The following is an 18,107-nucleotide window of genomic DNA, read 5'->3' on the forward strand; positions in this document are numbered from 1 at the left end:
AGACCCTGAAATAATAAAATGATGCTGGCTTTTTAAAGGAAAGAAATGGCTGCATGTGCTCCCAGTGTGATGGCCTGTGTGTGGTATCCAGTGAACAGCACAAGTCTGATCTGCAGGGTCCATTGTGATGGGTCCCTGACTTCCATCAAGATTCTTTGTTCTACCGCTGGGAAATGAGAAGGAATCTATGTTTCAGAAGCACAAAGGATCAGTGGATTTGTGTGTGAGCTATAGAATGTACAGATGTGACTTGACATCAAAGTATATATCTGTATATGTGTGAACTTTGGGGGAAGGAGAAATGGGACATTTCCAGTACTGAGAGGATCTGGTAATTTCTGTTCTTCACCTGATTTCCTGTGTGTGCATCCATTGCATTTTTTAACTCAAGGATACTTCATTTTACAGAGGAACGACACAAGGTAATTTAAATTGAACTGAAATATTAGCTTGTCATCTAGGCCAAAGTACTTCACCAAGCACAGCACAACTGATTTCTCTATCTCCTACTATTCCCTGAGATGCAGCTGTCTGCTCAAGTTCTGATGTCCTGATATACTGATTCCATAGTCCTGGGCATCTTGATACACAGCTACAGTACTCTACATCAAAATTTACCTTTTGCTTAAATCACTTTGCTACAGCCCAAGCTGCTTTACTTCTGTTCTCTCTTCTCTGGCTCACAAATATAACTGATGCTTCATTTCCTTCTCTCAGCAGTAATAGAAGGTTGCATAAACTGTTTCCCAATATACTGTGTTGTAACCTGATGGGCTGGGTATTAAAATAAAGAGCAATAAACAATTTAAGATAAGCGATTAAATTAGTGCACTGCAAAGACGGGGAAATCAAGCAAGAGAGACTCTGGAATTCCAAAGGAATTATATTCTATTTCTGCCCTTCTTTGAATGTGAATTCAGAGTGACTCCATTAATTACAAAGAAAATTCTGGTGAAGATTTGCCAGGTTGAGAAACTGAATTGCAGTCTACACTGTTGTTAAAAAATACAGAGTTGTTTTTTTTAATAAAACTTTGCTTCTTCAGTAAGTTTCTACCCACTGCAGTTGGTCTGCTACTCAGTTAAGCTGAATGAATGTGAGCACATCCATGTAACAGAGATGTACCCATCTACAGCAGGGATTTGGGGAATCATTTTACTAATTCTCTGTAGTTTCTCTTTGTAGAATCACCCTTTGTGTAAATGAAGCTCAGTACTCATAGTACATGAGAGGAAAGTCTCCCAGGGCTCTCACATGCAGTATCCACCAAATCCATCCCCAAGGAAAGCACATTTGCTGCTGCTTTCCCATACACAAGAAGCAAAAATCAGCTCAAAGCTGATCAAAGCAAGAATAAGCAGAAGCTGCTCCAAGATTTTGGGAAGATACATCCAAAACCAAGACATCTACAATAATAAGGGGTTCTGCTTTTATGTTGCTTCCAACCATGCTGTGACCATCCCCAAGATCCTTTGCCAACATGGCTGTGAGGAAATGCAACAGATAAGATTTCCTTTGCCCTTTTAAGAGAAAGTTTGAAAGCCCAGGGAGCTCTGCTGGAAGATAATGTAACACAGGCTGTCTGTGTTCTCCAAAGGATTAAGATTAATAATAGGCAGATGATTAATTCAAACAACGATAAAAAATTCCACTGGATTGTTACAAGATTTTATAAATTGGCTTTTCCTCCTTCACAATCTAGAAAATCTGAACAGATCCATTCTCAGAAGCAATTAAGATCACAATCTGGTCCCTATCTTTGGGTTTCATCAGTTTGATTTCCAAATCTATTTGAACACAAATACTAGGAAACCTGAAAGAGAAGCTGTTATATTGTAAATCAATCAGCTACCCTGTAAGACAGGAACTGAAGCCTCTGCTTTTATTAGTAGAAAGAACTGAGTCATTTGCCATGACTACATGCTTCTGGATATGATTTACTGCTTCTGCAGTTCATTATAGAAAAAAACCAAAAACCAGTGCACAGAGCCTTCCTTAAATTTCATATCAACATATCCTGGGAACTAGAGATGGACACAAACTGATTTTTGTACCTGAACACTCCTCTGATATTAGTCTCCCTTTATATTTGCTGCACACATCTTCCTGAGCCACAAGAGAAATGTGGGAGACAGGTTGTGGCACAGACCTGAAGAGAGGGGCAAATTGGCTTGGAAATGTTGATTTTTTCCTTTCAGACAAATAGCTCCTTCTGGACCCTCTCACAGCAATTCCTTATCTTTGCTGTGAACTCTTAGAAGAGGGACATCACATTTGCCCAGAATACAGCTAATTGTTCTCAAAAATTCATGGCAAATGGGAAGCAGTTTAAGTCCCTCTCTGGAATGACAGGGGAAAAAACTGGAGAAAAAATTAATTGTCATGAAGAAGATTGCATCAATCAGAGCAACCAACCATGGTTTGGTGAATACAGTGGGACCACACAGAGCTGTAATTTCAGAAAGGTTCTACTTTGACTAGCAAGTCAGTAATGCTTTAGATCATTGTTCTACTACTAACTATTTTCTTCATATTAGTACAACAATTACTACATTTTCCAACAGCTTCTTACTGTTGTATCATGGAAATTATTGCCAATAAATTATATAAATATGGCTTATCATACTTTCAAAACATATAACTGAATCAGGCAAGTCATTCACACCTCCTCTTCCCACCTATCTATGGAATTTCTTGGATGCTGACGACCTTGGCAATTAAAAGCTGTTTCTATATGCATAATACATAGGAAACACAGAAGCATGTTCAAGTTGTGTCATCATAACCTCATCTGCTGAAGATGTTACCTAATGCTATATTGCAAGAATTTGTGCTTACAGGACTCAAGGTGAATCATTTGCCTGGAAATTGTCCTTCTTTTCTTAAAATGGGAAACTTGTTTGAGGTAGTTTGGCTGGAACTGAAAAATTTAGATTTGAATGCAAACCCCAACTACATTATAAGTTGTTGAAATCCCAAGGTTAATAGACAGGATGACTTGAGCTCAAATTTCTCTAAACTGTGATTATGTTTGGACACAGGGACACTAACAGACTTGTGTAATAAGAGCAGGAGTTGTTGAAATAAATCTGGATCCAGCATGTTCCCCTGGGCCTGCTATAACTGTACCTGCAGGAAGTGAGTAAGAGAAAACACTTTCCCTGTCATGGTGCTTGCTCCTGTGCCAGGACTGTCTCAGGCTGAGCTTTGCAGAGCAGGACAGATCAGTCACTGCCCAAGAGCACAGGTGTGAATGCTCAGAATTGGTCCTTGCACTCCTCACCACAGTGGCAGAGCTTGGGAAGTGGGCAGGCCAGGGAGAAAAACTAAAAGACAATGACCAGTGCTGCACCTGCTCCTCAGCCATCTCAGAGCACTGGTGAGATCACCAAGAACTAAATTCTGCTCACTTCCTTTGGCAGCTGAAGCTGAGGCTCCATTTCTTAAGGAACAGGAAAGGCTGGGTATCTTTGCTGCCTCAAATGGAAGCTCACTGATGCTGATGATCTGTTCTGTGGCTATTGTTTGAGCCTTCAACAAATAATTTTCTCATCATAATCTAATGACCTTACTCGACCTAACAGAGTGGTACTGAAACTCATTTCCCATAGAATCTCACACCCAAACAGTATTGTTACAGGTCTCTGTGGACTTGCACTGAAATTACTTTTCCATGTAAAGGGACATTGTTCCTCCTCCCTGCAGACTTGAAACAATTTTCTTGTTACATCTCACATATCATAGTGCTGTTGATGTCCATAGGCCACCTCTCTTCAGAATAGCTTTCCACAGAATTTCACATTTAAAATGCTATGATCAATAACCTTAGTCTAGCACAACATTGTTCCCCCCTAAAATTACACATTCAAACAGCATCACTTCTGTTCCCTCCAGACTTGCATTTACAATCCATTTCCCCCCCTAGCAACATGGCAAAGGAGATGTTTTAGTTGGTGTTACATTAGTGTTGCAGGCAATTTACACTCCTATGACTTGAAATTGCCATTCAGAAGCTTATGACTGCCTGTCCAAATGGGCAAAACATTGCACTAGAGAACAACATTCAAAATGATATGGCACGTAGCTTACACAATAGAGCTTCAATAACCTCACTGATAGTGTGGTAATGTCAGGCTGTTATCTCCAAATGATCTCATTTTTGTCATGCTAGAATTTACCTTGTTTTTTATGCTGTTATTCTTTCAGCTTTCTCAAATCCTTCCCCTCTCTATGAAGCCTTTGGTCCCTCATTCTTCTCCCTCCTGTGCTGTTTAGCACTGGTGCTTGCTCAGACTACGGTTTTCCATTTCTCTACTGGAATGTAATTTTAAAGACACTTGCTGATGGCCTTCTCATTTGCCTCTTTGGCCTCTTGCCTTTCAAAAGGAGGGCTCAAATTCACAGTCTGTCCCATAGTACAATCAATTCTCACCTGTCAAAAGTAATCACATGGGTTAGAAATCAGGAACTCTCAGATTTGCTTGCATGCTTTGTGTTTGTTTCTTCCTCCTTTTCAATATGTTGTTACCTGAGTCATTGAGGAGGTTTAATTTCTAGACTTTTCTCTGCAAACTAGGGCTAGAAACCTCATTTTTATGGAAGTAAAAAGACAGAAATCACATGAGTTGGGGGCTGTGGCTTTAAGAGCATTAAATATCTTGAAAAGGGCAGCCTGAATATATAATGAGAGGTGACTGCAGAGACCATAACAGGCATGGTTAGGAAGTTTCCATCTGTTTCAAACCCAAAGAGCACATCAAACATTGGGCTGGCTCCAGTATTGCTACCTCTTATCTACAATTCCGTGAATCCCTGGATTTAATAATCCTGTACTAGGAAAAAAAGTCTCAGATTCCTGGAGAGCAGAAAGCAGCAGAATAGTTCAAAAAATGAAATATATGTCAGAGGGGTGAAAAGTCTGATAAAACCTGCTCTTCTTCCCTAGAATGAACAGGTTTCTCTTGAAGGGAACAAGAGAACAATTTCCTTTGGCTGCTCTGACATGTATTTCAGTATGTTACCCTGCCCTTAAGGCTGATGTTCTTTGGAGTTCATTTGGACAGAAAAACTTCCCCTTGACTCAGCTGCTGCTGCAGGGGTTCCTGTGTGGAGCACACATCCTGTGGGCACTGAAACCTGCACAGTTATTTCACACAGGGCTTTGTCAGCCTCTTGCTGTGTCAGCTCCTGAGGCTGGAGTTTGGCTCCACACTCCAGCCCTTCCTGAGGTGCCATCAAATCCCTGGCACTGAAAGTACAGGTGCAAGTCCCTTGCAGGGGCCTGTCCCAGAGAGTAATGACACATTTTGCCAATGAGCTTCATTTCCAGCCAGAAGTCATGGTCAGGGTCAGGGTCTCACTGTACCTGGCACCCTACAAAGAGAGTAGAGCAAAGCCGTTGCCTCCAAGAGCCTACTCTGTAAAAAACAAGCTGCAAAGCCAGGGCAAGGGGCCAAGAGGGGGAAAACACCAATGAGCAGAAAGCTCCACCTGCTCAGTGTTCTGTGTGCTCACAAAGAACAGGGAAAACACAAACTCAGGCCCTTTTTCTGCCTTAGTCAGGCCTTGGACTCATCCCTGGGTCATCCAGCTTAGATAACCCAACAGTTATTTTTTTCATCAATTTCTGACTCAGTCTTTTGATTTGGGAATTTCTATTTTGTGTAACTAAATAAAAGCAATTTGAGCCAAAACTATGACAGCATGTGTGAGCACAACCTGGCAGAAAAAAGCTGGAGTCCTTCATAGTGATTTGATTTGAATTCTATCTCAGTCCTCTTGGAGGTGAGTTCTGCAGCACTTTTGCTACCAGCAAAGCTGGTGCAGTGCTGACTTCCACACCTGGTCCAGCTGATTCTTGATAAACCAGCATTTTAGGAAGAAAAGTATTTGTCAGAAAGCTCCTGAGCTGTCCCTTAATGCTAAGCCTGCAGAACCAGACAGTTTAGTTACTGTCCACCTTAATGGCTCTGAGTCATCTCATCTCCAAATGCTGCCCAACTCAGCACCTTCAGTTGGTTGATTTCTCTCAGCCATCACAGCAAGAGTGTAGCTCAGGCATGAATTTTGATAAATCAAAGCAGATATTATTTTAAAAAGCAAGATAATCAGTATAATACATCTGGTGGGAGAATCACTTTTGCATTCAGAGACAGGAGTCAAAGTTTTCCAAATCCAATAGATGTATTTAAGGTGACCTCTTGTTACAGCCTGACCTATGCATTGAATGCAGCAGCTGGACCCTTTGATTTGCCCTTTCTTCCTTCAGGCATTCAATTTTTCTTTTGGCACAATGTGCACTTTGGGCAATTCTAAAATATCACAGCACTGCAGTGAGCTCTTCAAGATGTACACATGAATGCCTGGTCCCCTTCACTGAGATCTCAGTTCAGATAATGACCTTCCCAAAAATTCATGCTGATCACACACTCAAGCGGGAGAAATCCTAAATGTAATGTTATGCAGATGAACATATTAGCTAAGAGTATCTGAAATTATTCTATGAGAAGCCCTAGGGAGCATGAATTAACAAGAGAAGCAGAGCATGTGAAAAAACCCCTCTCAATGTCATTCTGTGTGCTGAGTATTCAAAAACCACACACAAACTGCATATAAACTTGGTAAGTGCTTCAAGGGGCACAATCACCATAAATCTGGGCTAACACTCCAGTCTATTCAAAATGATTTTTTAAAGTACTGTTCTGTTGATGATGTCTTTGTTTTATTTCATCCGGCTCAGGCCATTCTAGACTGGCTATGTTTTTCTTTTGTTTACAGAGAGTGTCTCAAAGCCATAAGTCTCTCAAAGTCATCAGGATTATTATTTCTGTGGAGACACAGCTCTAATGTGGACAGGCTGAGTACACATGTGTATACAAGCTGCAAGTGATGCACATGTGTCCCTCAGCTGCTCAGTTCTTGCACTTGCACTCCTGGAAAACTCCAGGTTTAAACCTTGTTTCTCACTTATTAAAATGTGTTATAGGTTGGCTATATTGCTACTTTCACTTTCTGCCTAGAAAATTGTATAATGTATTTGCTGTTGAAATGAGACAAACAAACCCTTCAAAGTCATCCAAAGCAGATTTTAACCAAACCAAAGCAAAACTTAGTTACCTCAGCTATATACTGCTCTGAAACCCTTCCCAGCTGTTTCCAGGTGACATTATACTGTGGCTACAGTTTAGGATCAAATCAGGCATAGACAGAACATGACATAACACTGCACTGTGTCAAGTGTCCAACCCCAAATTCTGCAGCCTTGGGGAGGATATTAGAAAGTGAGAGTGTGAGTGACAACTCATATATGTAGGGAATGAATCACAATTTCAAGGTTGTTTATGGCCATGAAGAAAATTAAACATTAGAAGTGTCCCATGGACTGCACTCAAAAATCAGTTTAGAGGAAGAAAATATAGTGTTTGTCTATTTTAAAAATAAGATTATGTACAGCTTGGGCTGTCCCTCAATGCACATAACTGTAGCATCTGCAAGATGTATCACTCAAGAACTGAGTCTCAGTCACAGAGGAGGAACATTAGCACTTCCTTTTCCTCCTTATTAAGAGTTTATAAACAATTTTCTGATCTTCCTTAACAAATAGAATATTACATTTTGGAAAATGTAGAAATTAATGAGGAAAGTTATATATTTCAGTTGCTTAAGTCCATCCCCTGCTTGTGGCTGAATTGTTGGGATTAAATACAAAATACTTTTTCTGACATTGAACACATAAAAATTGGACTGTAAAGGGCTCGTAGCCACCAGCAGCTCTCTGACAGATCAAATGTTGTACCAATCAAATCTTATACCAATCAAATGGAACAACCTAGGAGATATAATATAAATTTAAGAACATGTGGATGCTTCAGAACACAGACAAGTGAAGAAGATAAAACAAGAGGGCAGAGGTATCCTACAATAGATGAATATGGTACAGAACATATCCAGTAAAAGCATATGCTGTCTCTCCTACCCAAAGAGAACAAGCATTAGTACAGGGCTGCAATAAGATCACAAGTATTTAGAGGATCTGGCACTGTCCCTGCAATAGCCTGTGTACTGAGGACACAGAAGAAACTGTGAGGAAAACGAGGGACATATCTGGAGGCATCAGAGAGCAATTTGAACAGATACTTGGGGAAGCAAATGATTCCCAGGACTGATTGCCCCTCATTGGGATTGCTACCATTGTGTTCTGGGAGAATAGAATTGGCCCTGAATGCTTTGCACCACTGAAAAGGAGATGTAATCTCCTCTAGCACAAAATGGAACCTTCAGAATTTTTTACTGACCAACTGTGAGCCAGCACAGTCAAATGGAAAAGGGTCTAAAGAAGGGTCAGGAATCCTCAATTTTACCCACTTGTAAGGAGTGGCTGAAGACAAGTGAGTGAAAAGTCGTTCCAAGTATTATCTGTGTGAGAGAAGAGACATCTTTTGAACAGGAGCACTTTTACAGAGGGACATTCTTGATTCTTATTTAACCTACGAAGTCCTGAAAACTACTCTAACTTTTTTAAATTACTATTTCACTAAATTGAAATAATCATTATTGCTATGCAGCATAAAGAAGCTGGATAAACTCTTTGAGACAGTACAGTTAAAATGCAGGAGTCCTGAACAAAATATCTGGAGAGCACAACTCGGGGACAAAGATAGTGTTTAAAGTCAATATTTTGTTAAGATTGCATGAAATTGGCAGGTAGAGACAGCAAAGGCACCATTTGTAGAGTTTAAGTCAGTTTAAAGCAATATTTACATGGAATCTTTCTGCCAACTACTGGCAAACAGTATTGAAAACAGACAGTCATTTAGGAGAATATTCCTCTTACGCCCTGAAATCATTCTCCAGACCAATGCCCCTGTTGTCCACTATCTTAAAAAAAAAAATACAAAAAGAAGGAAAAAAAAAGGAAAAAAGAAAATTGGCAGCTCACAGGGAAAACCAGGAGTTGTTCTATTCTATATTGGCTAGTCATTATTATTGAAATCTTACATCAGTCATAAATTGAGCTGTTAAAAGGGTTAATGCTGTATAATCTGAGCCATGAAATGGATTCCTATATTCATTTCCACAAATCTTGAGTTTGTCAGATAAAAGTTTGTTTTCAAAAAAAGGTTTGTTTGATTTCAAATATGTACTGAAATAGTCCGAAATTTCAGATCTGAGTTTGAAAAGAAGTGTGAATTTTCCTTAAATCTGAAGGAAAGTTTGACTTGGATCTATATTTATGTCCAGAAATCACTTGAGGAGGAAAACCTCTTTGCAAAACAAAGCTGCATTTTAATCAAAAAGAGCTCCTGCCTCTAATTCGTGTTTCCTTGCAGTTGATCTGTGAATTGTATCTGAAAAACCAATCTCAGAACTCATCATCACCTACACAAACACACCCTCAAAATTAAGATAGGCTCAGCTTTCATTAACCTTTACCCACAGATAGACTCTGTTCATTTTCACTGCTGATATTCTCAACACCAGATTAGTGTTATTTAAGACTGGAGAGTGACATTTTCTGTTTCTGTAGAAAACACTGCACAGGTAAGAGCAGCACCAGTTACCTCACCCCCTTCCATCTCTGCTGATTTTGATCTGGATTGGATTGCTCTAATTAACGAATATCCTCCTATTATCCTGGGAAAATGCCTTAACTGTGCCATCTATTCCATGTTTTACTACAGACACTGTTGCCAACAACACAATACACACAAACAGTGCCTTTACAGGTGCACTCAAAGTTCAGACTAGTCATGAATTACACCTATGAATGAGAACTAAGTAGAACATTCCTTTCTGAGTACTTGGAGGTTGGCAATCAGGCTTCTTTAGTAACAAAGATTTTAAGCCTGAAGGATTTGGCGTTAAAATGGGATTTCTTCCTGGGACAGAGATAATTTTACTGAAACATTTGATAATTATAATTACTATAAGCAAGGGTTTGTAGAATCAGTTACTAAGGTTGCTTGACACTTCTCATTCATTAAAAAATCCTCTTTTCAATTGCTGCAAACATTGCCAACCTTTAACTAGGCAGTCTGAAATTTTCCATGCTGAGTTTCTCTCTTAGGCTGATTTATTTACCTAAAGGAAAATTTTAGCCACAATTTGGCCTTTACCAAGAATGAAATTGGATGAGAATACATAATTCTGGCCACATTTTAAAAAATAAACTGATCTGGAAATCCATATTCTTGAGAAAATATCCTGAAGGAGAAGAGAGTTTTTATCATTGAAGTGCCTTGTGCTGTTCTTGTTAAACGCAGAAATTGTGTTGCATGAACTTTAATCAATATTTCTTGAAGGGTAAAATATCTTCAATACTAGGTAAAGGTTTGTGAAAAACCCAATATCTGTTTTCACTGCAGGTCTTTGTTCCTCTGCAGCACCTCTATGGGAAAGAAGGGTATGTATGTGCCAGCATGCTTAAACCCCTAAACTGAGCCTGCGGGACTCAGGACTCGGTTGGTGGATCTGATTTTCTTTTCTCTGCACGCTCTCATTCCTATCCCTCCTGACATTAAAAGGCAGAGGAAGATCCTCACTGTCCTGTGCTTCTAGCGACCACTGACTGCTGAGCCTGTAGCTCTGATGGGGAAACACAGGAGGTAAAAATTCCAAGACAATTAGGGAGGGGAAGAAGGTGGCTGAAATTCTTTGGAGAGGCAAGAAGTAGAAGTTGGTAAAAAAATGAGTATAGGGCTGTTCAGGATGAGCGTGGATGGAGGAGAGAGGGGGAAGAAGACAAAACAGCTGTTGGGGCTGGGAGCCTGGAAATGCACTGAGTGGGGCTTAGGGGCAGCTGGCAGACAGGGACCTGGAGGTCATTGACACTGAATTAGTTCAGCCTGGTGAGGATGGTGCCCTTCAGGTAACTCTAAGGTTGATGGGGAAAGCATTTGTGCCACTAGGCTGCTGGTAATGGTGACCAAATTAAGCTCCTACTTTGAATTGCCTTCTGGAGAAACATTTCTCACTAGGAAAGTTAGATTGTAAATGAGAGGCTGTGACAAAGGCAAAAGGATAAGAGGACTCACTTCAGCTAGAGAGAGGGGTTTGGGTGTTCATTTGAGAATAGAGAAATTCAGTTTCTTCTCCTCCTTATCAGTCCAGGGGTCTCCTACAGATGTGTGAGTGCTGCACCTGCAAGACTAGATTTCACCTAGCCCTCCAGCATGGTGTTTTTGTGTGTTGCTAAGCAAATGGATTAATCCACATTTCCACAGCTTGTCAGTTGTCCTCTTAGGGATCCAACAGGAGACCCTTGAGTCTGATCTGCAAAACTGTTGGATATTCACAGCAAGAACTGAAACTGGTAGGAACTATTCTTTAAATACATAAAATATTCTGCTGTGCCATGAAGTCAGAGAAAAAAAAAATCAAATCCCAGACAATCAAAACCCTTTGGCAACGTTTTCTCTTCATCTTCATATCTCTGTTTTCCATCTGTCCAAATAGAGGTGCAGTATCCCCTCATTTCATTGAGGCATTGTGAAAATAGATTATTTCATGTCTGTAAAGCACCCAGATACAATAACAATGACTGCTGAAGAAAAGCTCCCAAGGAAATTAAGAATTCTGTATTCAGAACAGGCTTTGAATGGTGTGCAGTAAATAAGCCATGGGGTACACACTGAACAATGAAGATAAAAGAAAATATTAAATAGCTGCTCATTAAGTGAGCAATATCCATCCTGCACTTTAAACAGAGCAGAGATTTAATAGTATGTGCGCCTGTGATTAAAGACAATGCCCTAATGCATATGACACAAAGGCTCTAGTGAATTTGTAGCAATAACTTAAGTTCTTGCATTCCCCTGGTTTATCTTGACCACTTTCTGAGAATGCCAAATAGTCTTAGCCCCCCACAAAAAAGAGTTGTAGATCAATAAATATTAGAACAGGGAGTGGGTTCCAGAACTGGCTCAACACAAAGTCTGGATTCTGTTCATATTAGAGAAGAAAGCTGACCACAGCTTTTTATCTGGTTCCAGATGTCCTCAGATTTCAAGACTAAACAAGACTTGATTCTGCTTTGGCATCCTCTGCACTGATTTGTCCTCCCTGAGATGGGAGAGTTTCTGTGGACCTCTTCATTATCTTGCTCTCCAGAAATGTTGCAATACTAATTCTGACATTAAATACTACTTATTTTATAGAATAGAAATATATTTATATAGAGGATCTTTTTTAGCAACATCACTACAGGAGTGTAAGGTTTGTAGGTCTTCCTGAGCAACTTGGGTAATGCAGGACAAACATGCATTGTTCACTGTGAGATTACAAAGCACAGGACAGAGGAGCTACCAAATCAGGGGCACAGGGCTTCCCAACAGGGTCAGGATGGAGCAGGAATGGATTCAGCCTTGTTGGAACTGGAAATATCTGAAGCCCTGTAGGAATTCTCACGTCACACCTCCCAGAGCTCTCCAGCCACACTGAAAAGTGGACAAGAGGAAACCCAGAAAAAAGCAGTAAGAGCATCTGTGCCACAGGGGAAAATGTAAAAATGTATTCTGAGCTTTGTCCTAAGCTGAGTGTCATAAACTGCCATCCAGCTGTCCACAGGGAATACTGGAAAAGCAGAGGCTCAAGGAGTAGGAAATCAGGGAATGCACATAGAAGGTCTCATTTCCAGGGCACACAAATCCTGCACCTGCACCTGCTACTACAGCCTGCAGCACCACCTTGAAATTTGCTTCAGCTCTACCATGTGAAGCCACAAACAAGAGACCACGTGTCATTTCACATAACAAAGCATTTATATTTGTCCTGTTCTCCAGGCTGTGGCTTCTGAACTTACAGGTACGCAAACAACAGAACCTGCACTCGGGTCATTGTGCTCCTGGAGTGACACGGAGGTCAGAACGTGCTCATTTCAGACACAGAGTCACACAATTCCACATACAAGAGCTCCTGAAGGACTGGCTGCTTTTGCAGTCTTTATTCTTAAAAACTTGAACAAAATGTAAAGCAGCTGTAAAATTTTCTTTTATACAATAATTTATCCCAAACTTCTTGAAAAGAATCTGTCAACAAGAATGACCAGTTGCAACACTGTATAATGAAGAACTTCATTTTATGGTGGCTGAAAGCATTTGCTTTTATCCAGTATTGAACTTGTCAACAGTCAGAAAATGATATGGATGTTTGCTCTTAAGTCCTGACAGACAGGTTAGAAGGTCTTGATCCACTTCTTTTTTTTTTTTTTTTTTTCTTCACTATTACATAAAACCTTCACTGTCTGTCCAGAAATGACATGGACAGACAGTGAACTGTTCAAACATCAGAGTACAAAACTATTGACATAACCGGGGGGGAGGGGGGGAATCAATTCTAATCTATCCTTCTTGCCCCTGGATTGGCAGCCGAAATGTCCAGTATTCTAATCCTGGCTACTGAATCCCATTTCCCATATGAGAACATGGGCAATACTGCTATCCAACACCTGGGGTGCCACATCTGCTTAAAACCTGATTCCTGTTCCAAAGAAGAAAATTTCAAAACTACAGCCAGCCCCCTGGTCTCTGAAGCATGAGTGAGCAATAATTGTTGTGCACAGGGATGTCAACAGTCACACAGCCCTGCACCCCGACCTGCCACTGCAGGCGTCACAGCACAGGGGCCACTCCTCCCTCTTCACAGAGACTTTTCCACGGGTATGTGGGACCTGGATCCTGTCTGTAATCCTGTCTGTAATCAGCCAGCCAACACTTCTGCAGCGTTTCTCAGTGTGTTCTCCTCCTGTACAGCTGTGCAGCACATCCAGCACAGCAGCTGTGAAGTGCCCGATGCTGCTCCGGCTCGGTGCGGACATTCCCGTTATCCCGGTACAACACCGGCACCTAGCGGAGCCAGCCTGGAGCACCGGCCCGGCCAGGGACCCGCTCTGAGCCTGGGGAGCAGCACCCACCTCTGACTGAGCATCAGCTGCTTCTTCTCGCTTATCAACTGCTGCTGCTGTCAAACAGGAATCCCGAGCTATTCATTCTTTCTTCTCATCCTCCCCAGAAAACCTATTTTGAAAAGGGTGCTAGAAAGAAACGTGTTTACTGCTCCTTACTGGAAGGTTCTTCAAAGCAAATCTAGAGGTCTGTGATTCAACATGTTTGAGCACAAACACTTTCCAGTGCTGGAATTTGGTGCATTATGAACAGGCAGTCACCAGGCTTTTCTGGGCAGAACAGTCCTGTTCAGACAAACTCTGCAGAAATAAAACCTGATTTTGTGTGTAGATCATAAAATGGTTTGGGTTGGAGGTGACCTTGAAGTCCATTCAGTCCCATGCCCTGCCCTGACACTTTCAGTATCCCAGGCTGCTCCAAGCCCTGTCCAGCCTGGCCTTGGACACCTCCAGGGATGGAGCAGCCACAGCTTCTCTGGACAACCTGTGCCAGCATCTCACCATCCTCGCAGAGAATCATTTCATCATAATATCTGATCTAAACTTGCTCTCTGTTGGTTTGGAGCTATTCTCCCTTGCTGGGGACTCCAGAGCTGGATGCAACACTGCAGGTGGGATCTCACCAGAGCAGAGCAGAGCAGAGCAGAGGGGCAGAATCCCCTCCCTGAATCCATGTGAGACCAGTGGAACATTTTGAAAGTCTGAGCAGGTCTGTCATCTCCCCAGATGGCAAAAAGGATTGTTAGCACCCACTTACAGGTGGTGAAATGCTGTTGCTTGGATCCCACTCCAGCTTCTTTAGATTTGCTGTTTAATGACACATCCAAGTTTGTCTCTTCAGCTTTCTGATTTAGATAGCCCACTTGAAAAATTTCATAACACACCTTCAGATTGCTCATTTTCCCCAACCCAACTGACCATAATAAAGAATTTGGTGTTGGCTACATTTGAGAGATTTGTGTGCTGAAGCTTCATAGGGGCAAACCTGAAATGGAGAAGCAATGCACAACAGCACCCAGCAATGACCCATCAATTTGCTAAAAAAGTGGCACCATTAGCAGAATGGGTCTGACTTCTTCCTTCTCTGTAGCTATAGTGAACAGAGCCATAGCTAGGTTTGTGCTGACCTGTAAACCTCAGCATACAAACATTGTGGTAAAATTAACCATCCAGAATTGTCTCAAGTGAAGAGAAAACTCCATTATCATATCCCTTGTTTCAGTTACAAAACTCCTTTTTCTCTAAATACATAACCTAATTTTCAAATGCCAGTTTTATTACACTGATTCCTCGAGTCAGCTTAAAACAGAGGATATCTCAGAAGGAACATCACAAAAATACAACTTGCTCTCAGAATTTAGGTTTCTCCTGTAGGCTTTACATATTTTTTTTTTAACAATGGAAGCTCAAGAAGATTTTGTGTTCTTCCCTCCCCTGCTTTTCCCCAGGGAAGGCAGCATTGCTAATAAAACCCACAAAGATCAACCCTAAAAATAAATATCTCCTGTTGGTCTAGACAGCTCTGGCTCTTGAAAGAATTTGATCTGGGTGGTAATTACACTTCACTTTCGATCCATGTATGAATTCAGTACTGGCAAGATATGTCAGACTTTTATCTTTGTATCCTCCCCTGATCAATCCATCAGCATTTACAGAGCATTCATCATAGCAGAAACAGTGCTGAGGGTTGAAGCCCTTTGTTCATTCACACAGCAAACAGCACAGACAATAATAGTGGAAGCTTCTTCTTTACATTACCCTGCCATCATTCTTGTACCATGACCAGAGAGAACAAGTTTAAGGGTGAGAAAGCATCCCTGTAATTCATCAGCTTATATTATAAATTTTCCTGTCCTTGAGGTCTCTCAGAGAAGGCAGAGTGTACATACAAATATCTAATAAAAGATCTTCTGTCCCTCTGAATGCTGAGCTTCCATTCCATCCCCAGACCACTGGCTATTACATTACTGGTAAGTAGTGGACTGGGAGGTATCAATTTTACAAGAGAATGCTTGTCTGATGACAACACCACCAAAATCTGGTGAGCACTCTGTTTAGACACAAGAAAGAGAAAGCAAACCCTTTTACCATTCATCTCTGCTATTCCAGACACTGGCTCTATGTTTACCTTCTGGCCTCCAAGAATCAGCAGAGCAGCTTGCTTGGTGGTGGACAGATTTTTGTTCTTTTAGCTGATGGCCTTTAGAAAGTTCTGTCCTCAAGCTCCCAGATCTTGGTGCAAAAATAGGTGAACAATTACTAATCAAGTATCAGAGAATTGGAAAGGTATTTTTGTGATGTCTGGATTTCCCTTTTGGAGCACAATGGCTCTCCTAATTTCATTTCACTAGCTTCTAATTTGCCAGTTGCTGATGATAAGGGGTTTTTTGATACTTAAATAATTCTTTTCCTTTTCTCATTGTTTCTGTAGCTATTTCCACCACCTCTGTTTTAAAAACAATTGAAAATGTGAAAAACCAATCTAAATCTAAATGCCTGTCTTTGCCTCTCCACAAAACCAGATTCTTCGCTTTCATGGTAAAGATCTTAATTAATTTCACTTCAAGGAAAGAATTTAAAGGGAGGAATAGTATTACTCATTTGCCTGCTGTTCTTGGCAGGCAGTGACATGTACAAAGCAGAGCCACAGGTCCTGTTATTGCCTTCAAGTTAAAGAGAGAGAAACAAAGACATTGCTGTTTCACAGAAAGAGAAATGAGTAATGGATATTTTGTGGGTCACATTAACCTTTGTGGACATTTCTGAGTAATTCTTTGAATCCTGAGGTCTTCAGGAGGTCACTTGCTTCTTAAACATCCATTTACAGTAAACTTAGAAAACGTATAGCTCTGGATAAAGTGGATTTCGATTCTCCTTCTACTTTCTGTTGAAAATGTTTTGCAATCATATCAGGATCACTTGTCTAGTTTCAGGTTCAGTGGTGGGGCTTCATACCAATATCAGGCATTACAGATTAAAAAACTTGTCTAAAGTTGTTTCATAAAGTGAAGAGAATGTTTTCAGTCTTCAAGAAAATGTATCTTTGGACAAAAGCTGAACTTGAGAATGTCCACTGTTTTTGGTGAAGCTGTGTCATTCCTACCAGTAATCCCTTACATTTAATTTCCAATTTTGTTTTGGTGCTCCTTCCTGCACTCAAGACAGACTGAAGACAGAAACATGATCAGTGTGTTAGCACAGCACCTAATACAATGGAATCCCAATCTCAGTTTGGGCTTTCAAGCACTACCAAAATATGCACAAGAATAATTAACAAAAAGTAATCACGTTTAGGGGCCTTCTGACTAGATCTGAATCCATGGCTGCCTAGATTAGACTGACAGCCTAGAGACCATATCTGACCTATGGGATGAATCTATCCCAGTCCCAAATGATTTTGCACCATACATTTGCTAATATATCAGCCTGGAAACTGTGATAGTGGAAGAAAAGAGAAGGGCAAGGATATGCAGCCAAACCTGCCTGTGTCTGTAACACTGATCCTTGACACACTGCAGGGTTTAGAAGCCTGGCTGGCAGCTGAACATTGTGTACCCAGGTAATCCTAACTCTGGTTCACAATTTCTTCGCTTGTACCTTAAATAAATCACTTGATAGCCAGACTTCAACTTTGCACATCAAAATTGCGTATCGACAAAACATTTAGCAGAGAGCTGGAAGAGAGATGTGAAGGTCACTCAGCATTCATTTGCTGCTGAAGCTGAGCAATCTGCAAGCAATCCAAGACTGCAGTGAATGAATCTCCAGTCCCTCTGAAGGTTTGTGGTTGATTCAGGGGGGGCAGAATTCTGTGAATTCTGAAGAATTGATAGCAACTACAAATCAGCCTTTCGCAACAATTCAGCCCTAGACATGCTGAGACAGGGGTGAGGGAGTTTAGGAAGGGTTGTGTGGCTATGAGTACAATAAAGGACAACCAATAATGCTGTGAGCCACACCATTAGAGTCTGAAATCACAAGTTTCCAAGAACTTGTAGCATGTGAGAACATAAGAACAATCACACTGAGCCAGCTGACAGCTCCCTTTAGCCCAGTGCATTGTTTTCAACATAGAGTGAAGAATATAAGTAACAAGGTGTGTGTATAGAGCAATTCTTCCCCAGGGACAGCCTCCTACTCTCTAGCAATCAACAGTTTATCACTGAGAGATCACACCAGAACTATTGCATTTAACAGTCACAAATGG

The sequence above is a fragment of the Catharus ustulatus genome, chromosome 13 (assembly GCF_009819885.2).
Source record: "Catharus ustulatus isolate bCatUst1 chromosome 13, bCatUst1.pri.v2, whole genome shotgun sequence".
Taxonomy (NCBI): domain Eukaryota; kingdom Metazoa; phylum Chordata; class Aves; order Passeriformes; family Turdidae; genus Catharus; species Catharus ustulatus.